Genomic DNA, 9,713 nt, shown 5'->3' with positions numbered 1-9,713 from the left:
TATCTTTTCATTGAAACTCCAAACCTCCCAATGTTCTAGTGAGAGAGGGGCAGCACGGCACTGCGTGCTCATGCGATGGCTAAGAGTCAGAGCGGGAGGCTGAGGGCCTGCAGGGTCAGCGCCACGCTGGGCCGGCATCCGTCCTAAAGGGAGGGTCGTTCTAAACGCCTTCTTACGAAGGATAAAAGGTGCTCATTCTCTCTCTCTGGCCCGGTGACAGCTTGCTACAAAGCAGGCTCCAGAAACCTTCCGAGAGTGACAGCCTTCCTGAGGACGCCCCCGCCGGGCCCTGGACACGGGCTCTGAGTGCCGAGTCCACCTGACTTACCCGAAAACTGTGATGTCGAGGCACGCGCCTTAGGAAATCGCTCTTGAGTGTGACCCGGATGATCCCGAAGGGCAGCCTTCTTCAGCAACTGGTAGGCTTCGGTTTCTAAAGATGTAAAACAAACACAGAAACACTAGATTTTCTACTGCCCTTGGGGATAGTTCTTAAAATTTTCCTATAAGATTGACACTTCACAGGCACGTGAATTATTTTCCTTAACTGTCACTTTCTTAGAAATCCTGAAAACAGAGCCGGGTGTGGTGGGCATGCTTGTAATCCTAGCGTCTGGGTGGCTGGGACAGGAGGATCACGGTTTGTAGCCAGCCTCAGCTACTACTTAGTGAGGCCCTCTGCAACTCAGTGAGACCCTGTTTCAAAATAAAGAGAATAAGCTGGGCGTGGTGGCACATGCCTGTAATCCCCGCGCTTGGGAGGCAGAGACAGGAGGATCGTGCAGGTTCGAAGCCAGCCGCGCTGGCTTAGGAGACCTTGCTTCCAAAAAAAAAGAAAAAATACAAAAAATAGGCCTGGGAGTGTAGCCCGGAGGTAGAAGGGTTTCCAGGAACCCCAGTACCACCAAAAATAAATAAATAAATAAATAAATAAATAAATAAATATAAAATAAAAATAAAAATAAAACAAAGAGAATATAAAATAGGGCTGAGGGTGTAACTCGGAGGAAGAACGCCACTGGGTTCCATTCCAAGTACCGCAAAAACAAACAAACAAACAAACAAACAATGAAAACAAACAAAAGGCAAGCTAGCTGCACCCAGGCCGCAAGCCTGAAGGGTGGGTTGCAGGAGCCGTCCCGGTCGGGAATGCGGTCACTTGGCAGGGAGGTCCGAGGCTGGTTCCACCTCCTTGAACACGCAGCTTCTTTCCCCTCCAGGCTTGCAGAAGCAGCTGCAAAGGCCTCGCCCCACGCGGAGGAGAGGGAGGAGGGCGCCTGCGCGGAGCAGAGCCAGGTGCCCAGAGGGATGGGATTGGCAGCTGTCCAGACCCGCTCGTGTGCGCACAGGATGCCTCTGCTGACGAGGGCTCCTAACAGTGCCCAGCCTAAGTTACACTGAAGACCGCTGGGAAAAACTGTAAGCAAAATTATGTAAAGGACCCCTGCGATCCAACTTCCCCATCACCAAGGGCCACAGAGAAGCAGTTTCAGCACAGAGCAAAGGGAGCAGCACCCATGTGCACATCTACATGACAGTGCTGACAGTGACAGCAAACTGCCACACTCCCTAGGAACTCGGCCAGCGGCCTGACTACTGCACTGAGATCGCAATGAAGGCCGAGATATAACTTATCAGCCCGGCGTGGTGGTACACGCCTGTAATCCCAGTACTTGGGAGGCTGAGCTAGGAGGATCCTGGGTTCAAAGCCAGCCTCAGCAAACTTAGTAAGAACCTGTTTCAGCCTAAAAAATAAAATAGGAGGCCGGGCGTGGTGGCGCACTCTTGTAGTCCCAGCCAGCATTTGGGAGGCGGAGACTGGAGGATCGGGGTTTGAGGACAACCTCAGCTACTTAGTGAGGCCCTTCGCAACTCAGTGAGACCCGGTTTCAAAAATAAAAAATAAAAAAATTAGGGCTGGGGGTGTGCCCCTGGGTTCCATCCCCAGTATCACACACACACACACAAAAAATAGAGCTGGTACTGGGGATTGAACTCGGGATGTTCTCAGAGGTAGAACATCCCTGGGTTCAATCCCCAGTACCACAAAAATAAATACATAAATAAATATATATATAAATTAATAAATAAAATATCATATTTTACTTAGAATCAAGTTAAAAATAAGTCTTCATCTTGGACCCTTAACTTTAAGATAATAAATCCTAAGTGACTTCTACCCCATTATGAAGTATGACTCCCATTAAAGCTGTGGCATGACCACAATGCACCAATAAAAAAACACTATTAAAGAATAAGAGAAAAAACCCTCGGTGAACACTTTTTAGCATCGCTGGGTCGGCCGGTCAGTCTGGTGTGATGGGACTTGGATTCTGAAAACCTAATAAGCACCAGATTCAGGGAATGAATGCAGAAGGGAAAGCCGTGCGAGGCGCGCTGGAGCGCCTGGCAGGAAGGGCTGCCTGGTGGAGGCGGCCCGGAGGGGCTGCGGTGCCCAGCCGGAGCAAGCCCGCAGTGAAGCCAAAGGCGGCATCGGCGTTCTGAGGGTGACGTCACTACAGCAGACGCAGACATGTCTGCCTTGCTGGTTACAAGCCAACCAGAAAGAGCCTCAGCTTTTAGGATATAAACCCAGATCTTAAAGAGACGCTATTTCTGCACTCAATTAAACTTGTTTTCAGAGGAATGTTCTTGCACACACACACACACACACGCGCGCGCGCGCGCGCACACGCGTGCTTGAGCTTTGGCCCTGAATCTCTCCAGGCGAGCACCCATGGCATACTCAAATCTGTGCCAAGATTTAGTTTAAAAAGTGGAAAATACTGCAGTTTAAAGCAGGAGGTGCCACCCCGCAGAGTCCAGCCCAGGAGAGCAATCTCTGTCCTTGTCTGTCAGCTCCAGGCCGATGACACCACGAGACAAACATGTTTCCCCACGTTACACACAGGCTGCGGCCCCAGGCCCCCACCCCTGCACAGGGCTGAGGGGTCACTTAGAATACCTTTTCTTCTGGATATGCATTTTGTGTCTAGAAAACAGTAACAGCCAGAGAAACAAAGCGAAAGCACGCTGCACAAAGGGAGGTAGGAGAGAGACTGGAGGGAAGAAAAAGCCTCAACTTAGCTTTCATTCTCTTTTATATGCAAATGTACACCTGCTAAAATACTTCTAAATCTACAAATAAAAAGAAAAAATCTGATGAGCAAGTGCTTTTAACAACCGTCACAAGAGCCGGAAGCGGCCTGGAGGTAGGGAATCTGCCCATTGCTTGTACAGAAATCCTTAGTGGAAAAAAAAGAAGACGTGGGCCTGGAATGGCGCAGCAAAGGGAGATGCAAACAGTCCTCTCACCACAGCCTGGAAAATGGCCTTGAACCCACAGAGAACTGGGCATCTTCAAGAAAGAAAGGATAAGTACCATGCCTGTACGGAGTGGATAGAAATTTTAAAATTAAAGTTGAAAAATACTGTCTACTGGTTTTATCAGAATATCTATATCCTGACGGTTTCTCTCTCTCAATTAGAGTCTCCTGTGCAAAATGAGAGTGCGTTCAGAGCATGGTGGTGCATGTCTGTGGTCCCAGTACTTGGGAGGCTGAGACAAAAGGATCGCAGGTTCGAGAACAGCCTCAGCAACTTAGTGAGATTCTCAGCTACATAATAAGACCGTGTTTCAAAAAAAGAAAGAAAAAAGAAAAAAAGAAAGGAAAGAAAGAAAGAAAAGGAAAAGGAAACACAAAGGGCTGGCGTGTAGCTCAAGCCCTCATCAGAGGTCCTCCACAACATGGTCTCACAGGACTCGCCCAACTTCATGGCCCCTCAGTTGTCCACAGCTAGGGACTCAGCGGCACGCTCACGCCGGCCCGCCCATAAGAGGTTCAGATGCAACTGGCACCGCGGGACTCGACTACACGGTCACTGTGGAGGCTCCGAGCCCTTAGGAGCTCACACCCTCAGTGTAGAAGCATCCAACCATCAGCAACATTCCTCAGACAGGCGCCTTCTAGTCTTCAAAATGGGGGCACTGGGCATTGAACCCAGAGGCACTCTACCTCCATGTTAAACCCCTAACCCCATTTTATTTCTTCTTTGGAAAAAGGGTCTAAGTTGCCCAGGCTGCCTTCGAACCTATGATCCTCCTGTCTCAGCCTCCCTCCCAAGTACCAGCATTAAAGGCAGGCACCACGCGCCTGGCTTCCGGTCTTTATCAATAAATAAACACCCCACCGCACAGGGAAGTGAGGCTGCTCCCTAGAGCCGCAGACAGCAGGCCCACGGGAAGCCCAGCAGGAGGACCGCCCTGGAGACAGGGAACGTGGACGGGCTTTGCGGGAGTTGGGGTTCCTGCGCACAGGGACCCAGCGCCGCTGATTCCCGTCAGTAAAGCACTTCTGGGCCGGGCCAGGCGACGGCACATTCTTAGGAAAATCTTGGTCCTGGAGGTGACCGGCCACTATACTTCTGTGGCCCAAACTGTTACTACAGTCTTTCCTCCCAGAACAAGTCTAGTTGCCAGTGACAGCTCGGCCACTGAAGTCTCCAACCCCTTCCGAGTTGGCGTAAGGGGGGAGGCAGTGCCCAGAGCTCCAAGTGGCACCTGCGGGTCTGCGCTGACCTGGACGCGGCAGGATGGCTGGACGGGCCAGTTCGGCTTGCCCGGGCTCAGGAGGGGCGGGGGGGGGCGTTCCCAAGGCAGCTTGACCAGGAGGATCGGTGTCCAAGACCAAAGGAGCAAGAGGCTGAGCGGACGGACGGCCTTACAGGCTTAATCCTCTCGAGCCCGTCACGCGGCTGCGCACACGGAGGGCGGCGGCCCGTGAGGGGAGGGCGGGAGGGACGCCTTCTGGCCTGACTCACAGCGTTTAAGAAGACTCCTCAGCAGCCTCCTCCTCATCCATGTGGTTGGTGCCCACGGTGTCAGGTGCGGGGTTTTGTGACCTCGAGCGTACACCGCTGTCACTTGCTAAAGCCAAGTTCAGGGCTGAGAGGTGGATTTGGTGTGGATACACACAGAACTGCCAGGCGGGGGCCCCTGCGGGGGTCTCGTCATCTGAAGAGCCTCAGTGCTTCTGGGACGCTGGCCCGGCGTGGCGATGCCTGCGAGCTGCCGCTTCTCCGGGCCCGGCCCAGCAGAACGTGCAGGTCTGGCTCTGTCTATCCTGCTTTCAAGGCGCTCTGGAGAGTTGTCTCTCGTGGTGGACACTGATGTGGGACGCGTGTCAACGTTTACACGCAGCTGTAAAACCACGAGGCAGGCGGCCGCATGGGAGGAGCTCTGGGCTCGAACCCAGAGCTTGGGTCTGACTCGAGACCGGGGGACTAGCCGCACACAGCCCGGCAGGCCACGGCCTCTTGGGCTTCCGTCTGCCCACTGGAGGATGAGCTCCTAATATTTACCCTGTACGACTGTTTCGAGGATGGGAAAAGACGAGACTTACTGGAGGCTGGACCCAGTCTCTTCTGTCTCTCGTGGCCACAAAATGGTAAAATACACATAGAAATGGCAGACTTCCAATTATATACAAAAAAGCACCATCCGCTGATACCAAGACTAGTCCCTGACCTCCACCTGGACTCTTTAGTGGAGACCACCAGACACATGCAAGACACAGACTGCAAAACGGCACAGATCGCTCGCGCCGGGAGAGCCTGGGATTGTGTGTGGGCCTGTGAATGGGAGGCTTTCTGCACAAACCTGAGCACAGAGAACTCCAGCTCTCCACAAAGTGGATGCCTGTTTGGAGTGACAGCAAATGTCTTAGGGGTGGGCCTCTCTGCCAGGATCTAGGGCTGGGAGTGAAAAAGAGCAGGGCCGGGAGTGGTGTGTCGGCACGCTGGCACACGGGCAGGAGAATCGCGGTCTCCAACCTCAGCGTCTCCGACCCGACTCTGCCTTCCCTGCTACCCTGGGAAGCCACAGCTCCTGGCACACGTGGCTCGAGCCCCCGCAGACTCACACCTGGAAGACACTGAGCCTGGCTTTGCTGAAATGAAGAGTGCCATGCCTTCTTCCCAGTCTGAAATTGAGAAAGGCTCATTTTAGCAGGAATGCTGCACAGCAGACATTCCCAGAAACCGGCGCGCGGCACCTCCTTCTGGGGAATAGTATTAGGTATGGGTATTTTGGGATTTCTTGAAATTGGCCTTGTTACCAAAAAGGTACTTGAGACTTATGTTATTAATGACCGAGCTAACAAAAATTCTATAAAGACTCAGACAATCACAATCAAAACAAGCCTTAAAGGCAACTGATCCTCCCCAGGCTTTTCCAAGCAGATATTAACAATAAACCTCAAACAGAGCCAAGGCAAGTTGTTCCCACCGTCATGAATTCTGGGCGGCCAGCATGTGTTATCAGAGGTAGGTTATGGTAGAGTGCCTGCTGACCCCCAGGAACCCCACCCCTTTGGCTGTACAATGGGTACGTGGACAGCAGCAGAATAGACAGGTACCCAGGCACAGCCTTGGGACATGGGAAAGTATGAAACGTTCCTCTCCCCAGTAGTGCCTATTGATTAAAAACAATGATGTATATCAATCAGAAAATTTAATGATTATAGGATATTATTATGATATTACATTAGTAGTTAATAATAAACTTCTGATCTTTTTCTTGGTTGCTTGTAAGAGGAAATGTTCCCTTAAAAAAGAAGCTGGCCCCCTGCCACCGTGCCTCGATGAGAATACATGCTGAGCACCTCCTTTCTCCTTGGCACTGCCGTGCCCTCGCTTGAACTTGAAGGCAATCCTGTCAGGTCATCAGTGTTCCCTACCCAGGAGCTCGGTGTCGGTGCAGTAGAGAAACAGCAGGGAGAAGACACTGGCTGCTGAAGCCACCGCCCAGGCTCAATGCCAAACATACACATGTCTGTAGACACACGCACACACTCATGTCTATCAGTGTGTGTGGAGGTGTGTGGGGTAGTGGAGTTGACCCAAGGGCATTCTATGTCTGAGCTACATCGCCAGGCCTTTTTATTTCAAAACGGTCTCATTAGGTTGCTGAGAGTCCAAGCCGTTGAAGCTGGCTTTGAGCCGGAGAGCCTCTTGTCTCCGCCTCCCAAGTTCAGCCTTCCTGGGTTCACCTGTATAATTTTAGCTAAAATAAATCCAGAGTTCAGCCAGGCACAGTGGCACACGCTCGTCATCCCAGTACTTGGGAGGCAGAGACAGGAGGATCCCAGGTTCTCGGCCAGCCTCAGCTACCTGGCGAGGTCTTCAGCAACTTAGTGCGACCCTGTTTCAAAATAAGAATCAAATAGGGCTGGGGGTGTAGTTCAGAGGTAGAAGGCCTTTGGGTTCAATCCCTAGTAGCACAGAAATAAATAAACAAGTAACCAAGTTAATTCAGAGGTCCTAAGGTACTTCCACCTTCAAACTATATGAAAGGAAAAGGCACTCAAATGGCGTCTTGGGTACTGCATTTTAAGGTCATCTACCTTTTTCCTATTAAGGAAAAGACTTAAGAGGGGACCTCCCAGAGGAACCCCTGTACTTTAGGGTGAAGTGTTATCTGATACATGAAATATACAGTCCATCATGGAAACAGTTCAAAAATTAATCATCATGCATGGACTGCCTGCAGTAGAAGCAGCCGCTCTCTTCTGCTTACAGACAGGGCAAAGCAGCCGCGTGCAGAAGCCGCCGCTGTGCCTCCGCGCCTCGCTGCGATAGCGCACTTACCTGTGTAAATGTTCAGAGTCAGACCTTTGCATTCATAATGGAGTGGCACGCCACTGTACAAAATGAACTAGTAAATTTAGATGTGCAACCAACAGGACTCTGTTCAGAATACTAATGACTGCTGTTGATATTCTAAACCTAGAAAAAGTAATTATGTCATTCAGATTCCATGTAAACACACCTAATACATGTGCAGAAATCTTAACAGGTCTCCATGAGGCCTGCCTGGTAAAATGTCTAACTTCCCACTCAGGCCTCGTAACCGAGGCCTAAGCAAGCTTCCTGCCTGGCGCGGTCCCCTCGGCAGCTCCCCTCCCGTTTTGTGATACACCTTCCATGACTTCAGGAGAGAGTAAAGTCGGAAGATGTGTGCTTGCCACCTCAGGCCGGGGCTCCCCGGGAGCTGCCGGTGTGGGAGGGCAGGTGGAGGCTGAGTGCGGGGCATGAATGTCTGGCACCACGATAGCGGGGCAGGCTGCGGGCTGCCCGCTCGCCCTGGGGCAGTGTGCGCTGCCTCCGCGTGCCAGCAGGGCGGCCTCACCTGTGACCGGGAGCTCCGCAGCCAAGTCTTCTTCCTCATCCTCGCCTCCGCTGCTGCTGGAGCCTTCTGGAAGGTAAACACAAGGCAATGCAGATGCACTTCAAGGTCTGGAGCAGCGGGTCCTGTCCCTCTCTTTTCCTTATTCCTTTTCTGAGGCGGGCCAGGCTCCGCTTCGCCCCAGCCCCGCTCGGCTCTCCCTGTGCCCTCTGCCTCTTCACTGCCAAGCCAGTCTTGTTTTTGCTGAGTTCAGCTCTTGTCTGAAACAGCACTTCCTAAATAGAAATGTATCCTGAAACTAAGGTGTGTCTGTGTTGTCTTATGCAAAGTAACTCAGCCTGACACCTATCATCTTTGGGTGGAACGTAAGAAACAAGTGAGCCTTAGACGGTATGCAGGACTTTTGAGAAGCTTCTAAGCAACTCACAGCTGTCTTGGAGTACCGTTAAAGTTGACCTGACTTAGCAGTAATGCTAAAATAATCACAATTTCTGAGTACTAAAGAATGGTTATAGCCGGGCATGTGGCGCACGCTTGTAATCCCAGTACTTGGGAGGCTGAGACAGGAGGATTGCAGGTTCACGGCCAGCCTCAGCAACTTCTGAGGCCCTCCGCAACTTAGTGAGACCCTATTTCAAAATGAAAGATAAAATAGGGCTGGGTGTGTAGCTTGGAGGTACAGTGCCCCTGGGTTCAATCCCCAGTACCACAAAAGGAAAAAAAAAACACCACAAAGAATGGTTATTAAATTCTGGGGCATAAATCCATTGATTCTTAACCACCTACTTTAATAAGGTTCTATTATAATTTAAAAGAATGTTTAAAATTATGAGTGAATTCCATTAAATGATATAAAAACCTCACAGTACTTTTTAGAATCATTTTAATGGAATCAACTTCATTTTCTTAGGATCAAAATTATCTCCTGCCATGTGAGTGGGTTCGTTTATGACTTCATGACTCAAATTCTTATTTCATTAGAAAGTCAGAGGAGCTTCAGACCCATAATTATGTTTCCCATTCTGGATAGACTAAAGGAGAACATCAGTATCTATGGCAAGGTGATACTGAATCAGCGATCCCCTCGAGTCGGCAGCATTTTACAGCTCTCCCTTGAGTTGAGGCCGCGCGGGCTCTGCTGCTTGTTTTCTGGGGACAGAGTCTCTAGCAACGGTTACCTGGCTCCCTTTTATGGACGCCGTTGAGTGACAGGGAGGGGTTCGCTTCCTCGATCCCACCGCTGGCATGCAGACTAGATGGCGAGCTGCAAGAGGACTCCTCACTGCAAGCGGCCGGCCCACAGAGGTCCTGCTCCTCAAGGGCTTTGCTCAAGGATGCTGCTGCCTACAGTGTTTTAAAGAAAGCACACACACACAAAATCAAAACAAATCTCCAGCACATTCCCCTTGGACTCAAAGACCCAGTCTTCAAATATAATTTTGGGTTAAGCCTTACTTAGAATTTGCTCCCTGACATGAACCAAAATTAAAATGTCCTCAAGATAAAGTAATATCTGTTTATTTTCCAG

General features: G+C 50.8%; 1 long non-coding RNA gene across 1 annotated transcript; it reads right to left on the bottom strand.

The window, feature by feature from the left end:
• Positions 1-419: 419 nt before the first annotated feature.
• LOC308277569 lies at positions 420-9,434 on the bottom strand. The gene is made up of 3 exons (XR_013961703.1): positions 9,364-9,434; positions 8,189-8,254; positions 420-433 (listed from the first exon to the last, which is right to left on the bottom strand). It is a non-coding gene; the product is annotated as an uncharacterized lncRNA (long non-coding RNA).
• Between the last annotated feature and the right edge of the window lie 279 nt (positions 9,435-9,713).

Source organism: Muscardinus avellanarius, assembly GCF_963383645.1.
Source record: "Muscardinus avellanarius genome assembly, chromosome: 19".
Lineage (NCBI taxonomy): Eukaryota > Metazoa > Chordata > Mammalia > Rodentia > Gliridae > Muscardinus > Muscardinus avellanarius.
The sequence above is the reverse complement of the archived record's forward strand: the minus strand, read 5'-3'. Positions and strand labels throughout refer to the sequence as shown.